We start from the raw sequence: 9,577 nt of genomic DNA on the forward strand, positions 1-9,577 counted from the left end.
TGAGTTGGGGATCTAAGATACCAAGGTAGACTTTCCAGAGGGCAGTGTGACAAGTGCTGGGAGATCCGAGAGGAAGTTGCTTTGTCTCACCATTCCCAGGAGGTGACGGCTGGCAGTCCTGCCAGGGTGCCTAGCAAGCCAGGCCTCCCCAATAGCCTGGCTCACCTTATCAATGATCTGTGTCCCCTCCCGCACTCCTCGGCATACCCCCGTCACATGCCAAGTTCTTCCCCACCGCAAATGTTCACAGTGGGACTGCCCCCTTCAGGGGTCTTCAGAAGTTATCTACTAGTCTGATAGCATGAAACCCAGGTGGACCAGACAGAATGGTTTTATCCAGGGCAATGAACATGACCCGAGAGCTGGAGTCGGGGCACCCAGTGGCACCGGTACTTCTCAGTGATGTCAAGCGAGTCTGTCCCCTGAGGAATGGTCTGTATGCTCCCTGAGCTGTCATAGACGGGAGGAGAGAATCTAAGATGCAGAGTTGATATACAGGTATTTGGTGGGAGGGTGGGTGTCTGACCCACCTCAGAAGGATTCTTGGTCAGAGAAATCAGAGTCTATTGCAGGGTCTCTCCCAGACTCGGGAGAGGAGAAGGAAATAAGCTAGGCTTGGCAGGGAGGAGAAGATGGGGGCGAGGGAGTGGAGTAATGGACAGGATGGTTAGACCCAAGCTCGTCGGGTAGAGACCAGATGGATAGCTGTCCATTTGATTAGAGCGACTCCACTGGCCATTTGGGGATTTTATTGTCCTGAGGCCAAATAGTTGGTGAGTCTCACCCATTGATTCTTTTTGACCATCTAACCATTAGTGTTAGGTAAACACTGGCGTGGGGTCACCTGGGCCTGCCAGATCATCTTCATTGGTTGAACTGACTTAATCCCGTGAGATGACTGATTTTACCAGTTATTTCCAGGAAACAGGCAATTGACTGTATTAACCAAACCCAATCATTGTTTTGGGTTTTCAGAGACGGTCGGATCTGACATCTTTGGACCTCAGAGATATTTAAGCTCCCTGCCACTTACCAACAACAGCCAGCCCCCAAGAAGGCTGGGGAAGACCCTACAAACAATGGGCTTTGGGACTCAGTCTCCCCCATCAATAAAATGGGAAGACTGGACTAGACCAGGAGTGGCCAACACATGGCATGAATACTGCCCTCTTCCTCTTTCATCCATGGCAGACATTGCTAATCAATTACAGCACTCATTCCCATGGGACCCAGATCCAGCCTCAGAATCCTTTTCAACACAGGGCTTCAAGCAGCCCCTACAAATCAATTAGATTTGGCACGCATGATAAAAAGCATTTGTCCTTTGGGAGATTGGGATTGACATATATACACTAATATGTGTAAAATAGATAACTAATAAGAACCTGCTGTATAAAAAGAAAATAAAATTCAAAAAAAAAAAAGAGAGAAAAAAAGTATTTGGCCTCCGGGCACTAGATGGTCTCCAAGCCTCCCTCCAGCTGTGCCAATCTAGGATTGCAATTGATGAGGCGTCTGAGGACTCAGCCTGGGGACCACCAGATCAACAGCTGTCACTGGGGCTTCCCAGGTCTGTGGGGCTGCCCTTGAGCTGGGCCGTGGAAGAGCCAGTACCTTTTTAATTTTCCACATTGCTAATAAATGTGCATTGCGTCAGCTCCGTCCTGCCCCCTCATGTGCTCCGGCTGCCGCCATCAGAGGGGACTTTTCTAGAGAGCTGTAAAAATAGTTTTTTAAGGAGCCTGTACAGAAGAAGTAGCCAAGCCTTTTTTGTTTCCTTTCTTTTCTGAGGGAATGGGGGAGATGGGTAGGGAATACTTCACAATGAAGGAATGTGCTCCTTGGGGAATTTAATGTTGTTTTCCTAAAAAAAAAAAAAAATGAAGAAGAAGAAGAACTTATCATACACTGGTTTCACATCTAGCCACAGAGCACGCCTGTGAGGATTGGTAACAGCTCCCGGGAGATCACTGGCTTAAGCCAGGTCTTGTTAGGCTGTTGACAACTAGGTCCTGATGAGGAAAGCACTAAAGGGCCTCTGGCTCGCTCCCCGCCCGACCCCTGGCTGATCCAGCTTCGGTGTTCCAGTGGGATTGATGGCTTCGTGACAGAGCTTCTCTTGCCTGCAATAGGGGTTAGACCTGCAGAAGAGTTTTCTCTCTAGCGAGTGAATGTTTCATTTTCCCCCATTGTGCTCTGGGATTTGAAGAGGCTTAAGACAAATGCTAAGATGCTGGGGATGGGAAGATCTCGGGGAGGGTAGGTGCCATCACCTTCTCACTCTTCTCATTTTATAGATGAAGAAACTGAGGCTTGGGACTTCCCTGGTGGTCCAGTGGTTAAGACTCTCTGCTTCCAATGCAGGGGGAGCAGTTTCGATCCCTGGTCAGGAACTAGGATCCCACATGCCATGCGGCGTGGCCAAAAGAGAAAAGAAAAGAAAGTGAGGCTTGCAGGGGGCAGGGGACAGGGGAAGCAGGTGCCCAAGGGAAGGGTACATAGCTGGTCCTGGGAAGAGAATGTATCTTTCGACTCCCAGACCAGAAAGTCAAAGCTGCAGGACAACTCTGATAATGTCCTGCCCAGAATTTCTTGAACCTGGGTAATGTGCGCTCCTGTCTCGAAAGGTGACACACTGTCACAGAGCCCTAAGACATAGTTATACACTTATGCTTTATGCTTTTAATTCTTATGTAACTATAAATGGAAATAAGTTAATAAATTAATAAACAAAACTACAAAGGTGATAAAACTCACATTAACAACATGGAGTTATGATGGATAATGTCAAGCAGGCGCCGCTCCTTCCTGCCACTTTCTATCTCCTTTGGGTGGCAATGCAGACCATAAACGTGATGCGTAAGTGTGTGACGAGGAGAAAAGGGCTGGTGGTCGTTCCAGTTGTAAGTGGGTAGTGAGGGGAGGCCTTAATGAGGAGGTGACAGAACAGGAGGCTGGGTGGAGGTAAGGGAGTGAGCCATGGGCATTTGTCAGGCAAGTGGTCTGCCTGGCCAGATCTCATTGACCTTCCAGCCTGGTTCAAATGCCTCTTCTTTCGGAAAGTCTCCCGGAGCAGTTCTGCTGTGCTCAGAATTCCCACAGCTTTCCCTACAGAGTGTATCGCTTCGTGCTGTGTTTACGGCTCTGAACAGATTTGTGTAATTTCTCTGCTGGACCTGGAATGCCTTGAGGTGGATACCTCGTGCCGTCTCACCAGATGTTAGCTCCGTAAGGCAGGGGTTTTTGCTCTGTTCACTGCTGTATCCCTCAGGAGCTGTCTTTGTGCTGTAGGTGTAGACAGCCTCAGTAGGTGTCTACAAATGTGTGTTGAATTGTCACAGGTGGACCAAGTTGGAGATGGGAATCACCTGAGCTCCTGATGGCACACACCTCATCTCTCTGACCCAGTCCCATCATGAGGCCTGGCTCGGCCCAAGGTTTGTCAAGTGAATGAATGACTGGTGATTTGCACCCATTGTCCCCCACTTTGTTTATCAGGCCAGGAGACACGAAACCAGAGAAAAGAGAGTGAATTGGACCAACCACCAGTTCCTGGTGGTCAGAGCAGCTGTCCCTGGGACATGATCAACTCTGGATCCACTGGTTTCTTCTGTTAAAGCAGCTGGTTGACTAGCTGAGTAAGACCTGGTCCAAACTGAGCAGTGAGCCTTCGTTCATTCAGTAAATATTTATTGAGTGCCTACTGTATACCAGGATTGTTCTAGATCCTGGGATATAGCAGTGAACAAGGCAGGTAAAAATCCCTGCCCTCATGGAGCTGACATTCTGGTGGGGGAGACAAATAAACAAAAAACCCAGTTATACACCTACAAACATAATATGTCAGATAATGGTAAGTACTTGAAAAATTAAAGCAGGGAAGAGGTAGAGATATTGAAGAGGAGGTTATATGGGGTGCCCAGGGACAACCTCCCTGAGAAGGTGACATAGAAACACCAGAAGGGGGTGAGGGAGGAAGCCACGAGTCTACCTGGGCTACCTGGCATTCCTGGCCACAGGAACAGCCAGTGCAAAGGCCCTGAGGCTGGAGGGAGCTTGCTGGGTAAGTTCAAGGAGTAGCAAGAAGCCCAGTGCGGTGAGAGCAGAGGGATGGGGCGGGTGGTGGGGGAGGACCGAGGGGATGAGTAAGAGAGGAAAGGGAGGACCAGATGCCAACCTTGGCTCCTGTCCGAATGTTCCAGTTCTCTATTGCTTGCATATCAAACCACCCCAAAATGTAGCGGCTTAACACAACAATTCAGGATTCATTCCCATGGTTCTTGGGGTTGACCGGGCTCAGCTGGGCGGTTCTCGCTTAGGTTTTCCCATGTGGCTGTAGCCAGATAGAGGTTGGGGCTGGAGGCGTCTGAAGGCTCCCCTGGGCCTTTCTCACTCACAGGTCAGGCACCACGGTGCTCCCCACGAGGCCTCTCTCTCCAGCAGAGTAACCTGGACTGCTCACACGGTGACTCAGGGCTCCCACTGGCAGCAAGCTGAAACAGCCAGTGCCCTTAAAAGCACGGTGTCACCTCCACTCCCTCAGGCCTCCCTTAGCCAAGGCAGTCCGGGTTCCCAGGGTGAAGGGACAGATCCCTGTCTCCAAGCTTGCAGGGGGCGAGGACTGCTGGCAGCTCCTAACACATCTGAGAAAAATAGGAAGTCACGGAGAGGTTTTGAGCAGAGGAATGACATGATGTGTCCTAGGTTTCAAAGGACATCTGGCCAACTGTGTGGGAACCTGGCACCTAGAGCCTGTTGTACCAGGCTCCTTTTGGTGCCTGTTGAACCCCTCCTCTCCTGAGCCAATCCTGCCGTTTCCTCCCTGACCACAGGAGCCAGGACTAAGTGCACCGCACGGGCTCTGCCTGTTGCAGGGGAAACTGCTCCATTAACCACAGAGCATGTGCTCAGGGCTGAGAAGGTGCACCCTAGCCCATCCCAGAGAAGGAGCCCCAGAGAGGGGCTGCTGAAGGCCTTCCTCGCTCCCTCCTGCCGTGCCCTCATCCAGCCCCTTTCCCAGCCCCAAAGACTCTCTGAATTTTCCACGGCGGGGATGGTCACTTGGATAGAGACAGGTAGGAAGGAAGACTGGAGAGTGAGTCTGGAACAGCTTTCTGCCTGGATGTCTCATTTCTGTCTTATGGATCCAGCATCCTGCTGGTGAATGGTGGCAGTGCAGACACTGCGACTGAAAGGTAGGGAGGGACCTTGGGGGCCACCAGGCTGACTGTATTCTACTTTCTGCTCACTCCCTTGGGTGGTCCTATCCAGGGTGGCTATGAGCACAACTCTGGAAGGCACTGATCACATGCATTCTGGCAGTCTAATTTCTGTTCTTCCTCTCTTTCTCGAATGGATGACACACCCACTTTGGAACAATCTAGACAGCCGGAAATAGGAACTCCGGATTCAGGAATGTGGTGTTCCATGTAGCAAGTATCCAAGGTTTCATCCCATGTGGCCAAGAAGATGGTAATCTTGAGATGTCGCCCTACAGAGCTATCCTGTCCTCACCCGTGGGTGGTGCATATGCACTTAGGAATTGCTGGGCAGGTTCCACCCAGCAATGCTAGGAGGGCACCAGTACCTGGATAAGACCTGGGATCCATATGCCTGAGACCAGCAAATGTCCAGAGGCACTGCCCTTGCCATCTGACCCCGACCTGGAAGGAGCTGGAGGGTCATTGAGCTGGTCCAAAGGAGGACAGCGGCTTCCCTTGAGGACAGCAAGAAGCTCACCCAGGCTGGTGGCACATGCAGGGACAGCCAGGCTTCCAGAGAGGCCAGCCCTGTAGATGGCCCAGTGACTCACCTCCCCAGATGCTACTCACTGAGGTCTCAGGAGGCAGCAAAACACAATGGTTCAAAGTTTAAGTCTTTGGGTCCGTTGGCCTGGGTTCAAATCCCACTTCTGTTATTTCCTTTCCATTGGCAAGTTTTTGTTTTGTTTTGTTTTTTGGTCTAGGAGCCTCAGTTTCCTTATCTGTAGAATGGGTTTACTTCCCTGGGTTGTTATAAGGATTTAGTGAACTAGAGCCTGTAGTCACTCCCTGTGTGGTGGTGAGTTTTGCTGCCTGGCTTTCTAACATTTGTTCCCAGTGGCCTAAGCCCTAAGCTCTCGCCTTCACTTCCCTTTCTAGTTTCATTCCTATTCCCTGGGCCGGCCATACAGGGGATGTGGAACCTCCCAGTGGCACGATCGTGCTAGCCCATAGTAACCACAAACACTTGATTCAGTGGGGGATGTTTTTAATGTGGGGCATAGGTTTTCTTTGGATGTCCGTGTTGTCCCATTCCAAACAGGGGGTGAGACCACCTAGAGCCTGGAGAGCCTTTCTATCCTGGAAATTCTGTGAATTCACAAAATCCAAATTGCTGTCATTGCAGGGCTACCACTCCTGGCTCTAAATCCTTGTGGGGAGACGGCTATGTTGTGTGTAGTCCAGACAGTGTACATACCACCAGGGGGTGCTGGCAGGCTGGACTCCCTCCACTTCTCCAGGAGACTGAGGGAAGGGAGCCCTGGGTGGCCGGTTTGCCCTTAGGCTGGGGGACCTTGGGCAGTTAGCCTGGACTTCGAAGGTCTGCCACCTGGTGGGCTGAGAATCACAATAACAGGGACCCTTCACATCACTTGGGCCCTCCTGTTCCGGTACATGGCATTCCATCTTATGACTAAGGGGATAACGCCCAGATAACAAACTGCGGCTCAGAGAGGTGAAGGGGCTGCTCAAGGCCACACAGCTGCTTGTGAGTGGCAAAGCACTAGGCTAGCCTGATGCCAACCCCTGGGTCCCGCGATTTGACCAGCGGGAGAGGCAGCATGGCGAGCGGTAAGGAGCATGTCTTGGGAGACTGGCTGGGTCTGAGTCCTGTTCTACCTCCACCCAGTGGCAGATGGCCACTCCTATCCACTCCCTTCTCTTCCTTCCACCCCTTGGGATCTCAGTGACCTTCTCTGTTTCGGAAGAGTTGGTGACAGGCTCAGGATCAGCACGAGTGGAGCCTTCGCTATTCAACCAAGACACGTGATTTTCCTGGAGCACAGCCTAGTCTCTTTAGGCACAATTTTCAGTCCTGCCAAGAGACTTCTGTACGCCCTAACTAGCCATGGACACCCCAGCCTGCAAATGCACCCCGAGCCCGGGGGGAGAAGCTGGGATGCAAGGCGCCTGGGCAGCTGCGCTAACCCAGGATGCGTAAGGCCACCGTCATCCCACTTACCTACCAGGCTCAGTGCTGTACTTGCAGCCTCACTTAATCCTCATGCCAGCCCAATGAGACAATATTATGATCTCCATTTTACAGAGGGGGAAACTGAGGCTCAGAGAGGACCTCAGCAGCTCTGGAGAGGGGGTCTTGGCTTTCCCCCCAACTCTGCCACCGACTGGCTGGGTGCATGAGGAGTGGGTAGGCTGGGGTCTCAGCTTCTGCTTGGGATCTGGAGAATGTAAAGGGCATGAAGCCTTCAGCAAAAGTTTCCTGGAAGACAGGGAGGAAGGAAACAGTGGCTTTTCGGGAGCTCACAAACCCAGGGGTTCAGGCAGGACCTCAGTGGAGGACAAGTTGCAGCAATTCTTGTGAGTGACCACATGCAGAGGCCAGCAAGAGTGACAGGGGGCTGTGCTGACCAGCCAAGGCTTACAGGAGGAGGGGAGACTGGAGCCAGTCATCGAAGAGTGAGAAGAGTGTTCTCTCCAGAGGGTCCCGGCCTGGTGTGGGAAACAGAAGGAGAATGGGGACTCCTCTCTGGGGCTTACCCTTGGTCTTCAGGAGAGAGGTAAGGTATGGGAAGATGCTGGGTGCCCAGGGAAGGGGGTGCCTCTGGTAGCACACCTTTTATGATGCCGGGACCCATCCCAGTGGAAAAAATGAGGTTTTGCATTTATCAGAAAACTGCATGCCTCTGCGTGTGTCCCTGTGTGAATGTCGACGTGTGAAGGGATGTTTGAAGTCTTATGTCAAAGTCCTTTTACATCTGTGATCTCTTTTTACTTCCCCAACTATCTTGAGAGGTTGGCTGGACAGAAATATCATCCTCAAGGACAGATTCAGAACCCCAGTGGGATGAACTGTCTTGCTCAGGGTCCTGGAGCTTGAGAGTTGAAAAGCCAAGTACAATCTATGCTCTTGTCCCTGAACCTTCTTCCTGGACCCCCATCCTACCTCACAGGACACTGTATGGCACAGGTCACCATGTCATCTGCCTCCTCCCACCCCCAGGGCATTCTCCCCTAGAGGAGAGAAGGCACTCTGATGAACCCTGCATTTTCACAAGAAAAACCCCACCGGGTTTGGTGGGTCTGGGGATGGGAATGAAGGACTGAAACCAGAAAGACAAAGATTCCAGTGGCTGCAGAGGTCAGAGCCCAAGGCCAGGGTCAAGGGTCTATCTTCTCTCAAACTGCTTAAAGCAACCACCACCAAGGAGGAACTTACTACCACAGAGAAGGGACCCGCGAAGAGTGAAGGACCGTGTGCTGGTCCTCAGGGCAGCCTCCGGGAGGTGGGCTCGGGTGAGGGCCCACTAGTTTGCCCTTTATTTTCCCCCAGAATCTCCAGCGGGATGGCACTGGGACCGAAGGTCTGGGTAGTCGACCTCTGTCCCCTGCCAGTAACAGTGGGTACCTGCAAAGCTCTCACTTTGTGCCAGGCAGCTCTGAATGCTTTGCACATATATGCTCAATTAATCTTCACAACACCTCGGGAAGAAGGTACAATTGTTACTTCCATTCTACAGATGGGGAAAGGGAGGCACAGAGAGGTTCAGTGACTTGCCCAAAGACACTCAGTTTCTAAGTGGCAGAGCTGGCATTGGAACCCAGGAAATCTGCCTATGTTATTAATAATAACCAAAGCTTCCATTTGACTGGTACCCCCTATGTGCCTGGGGCTGAATTCCCCACAGCAACGCAGCGGGCAACCTGCGGTGAGGTGACTTGAGATTCTCCCAGATGCTGCGTCTAAAACCAAAGCTTCCACGCTGCTCGGCCTCTTTAACTCGCTGCGTGACCGTGGGAAAGCCCGTTCCTTTTCAGAGCCTCAGTTTGCCTGGCGCTTAGTTAGCCCTTCTGCTCCTGGTCTCTCTGCTCCAGCAAGTGACCCGAGCAAGCGGATGGGGCTGCGGTGCAGGGGGAGTGAGGGTCTCGGGCAACCCCAGAGCCTTTCCCTTCCCTCGTCGACCTACCCCCACCCCCGCCCCCCAGGAGAAGTCGCCATTCTGTTTCTTTCTCGATTGGCAAGCTGGGGTGGAGGGCTGGACGTGGAGGTGCTGGGTGCGGAAGGCGACGCTGCGTCACCGAGAGGTCAGCAAGGCCAGGGAGACAAGGCCCGGCTCTGATCTGGGGAAGGGCCGAAGGGCCTAGAAGGCACGTGCTCGGGAGCGGACTGTCCTCTGGGGAAAGAGAAGCGCCCCGGACTTGAGGAGGGGGTGGGGAGGGAGAGTCAGAGGACCAGGTTCTGGGCAGAAGGGATGGGGGTGGGGGGAGGTGGAGAGGACGCGGACAAAGGAGGCGGCCGGCAGCCCAGCTGTTTTGAAAAATGCTTCCTGTTTCTTTAAAGGCGCTCGCGGCTCGGG

Source organism: Neophocaena asiaeorientalis, unplaced genomic scaffold, assembly GCF_003031525.2.
Source record: "Neophocaena asiaeorientalis asiaeorientalis breed wild unplaced genomic scaffold, Neophocaena_asiaeorientalis_V1.1 scaffold114, whole genome shotgun sequence".
Taxonomy (NCBI): domain Eukaryota; kingdom Metazoa; phylum Chordata; class Mammalia; order Artiodactyla; family Phocoenidae; genus Neophocaena; species Neophocaena asiaeorientalis.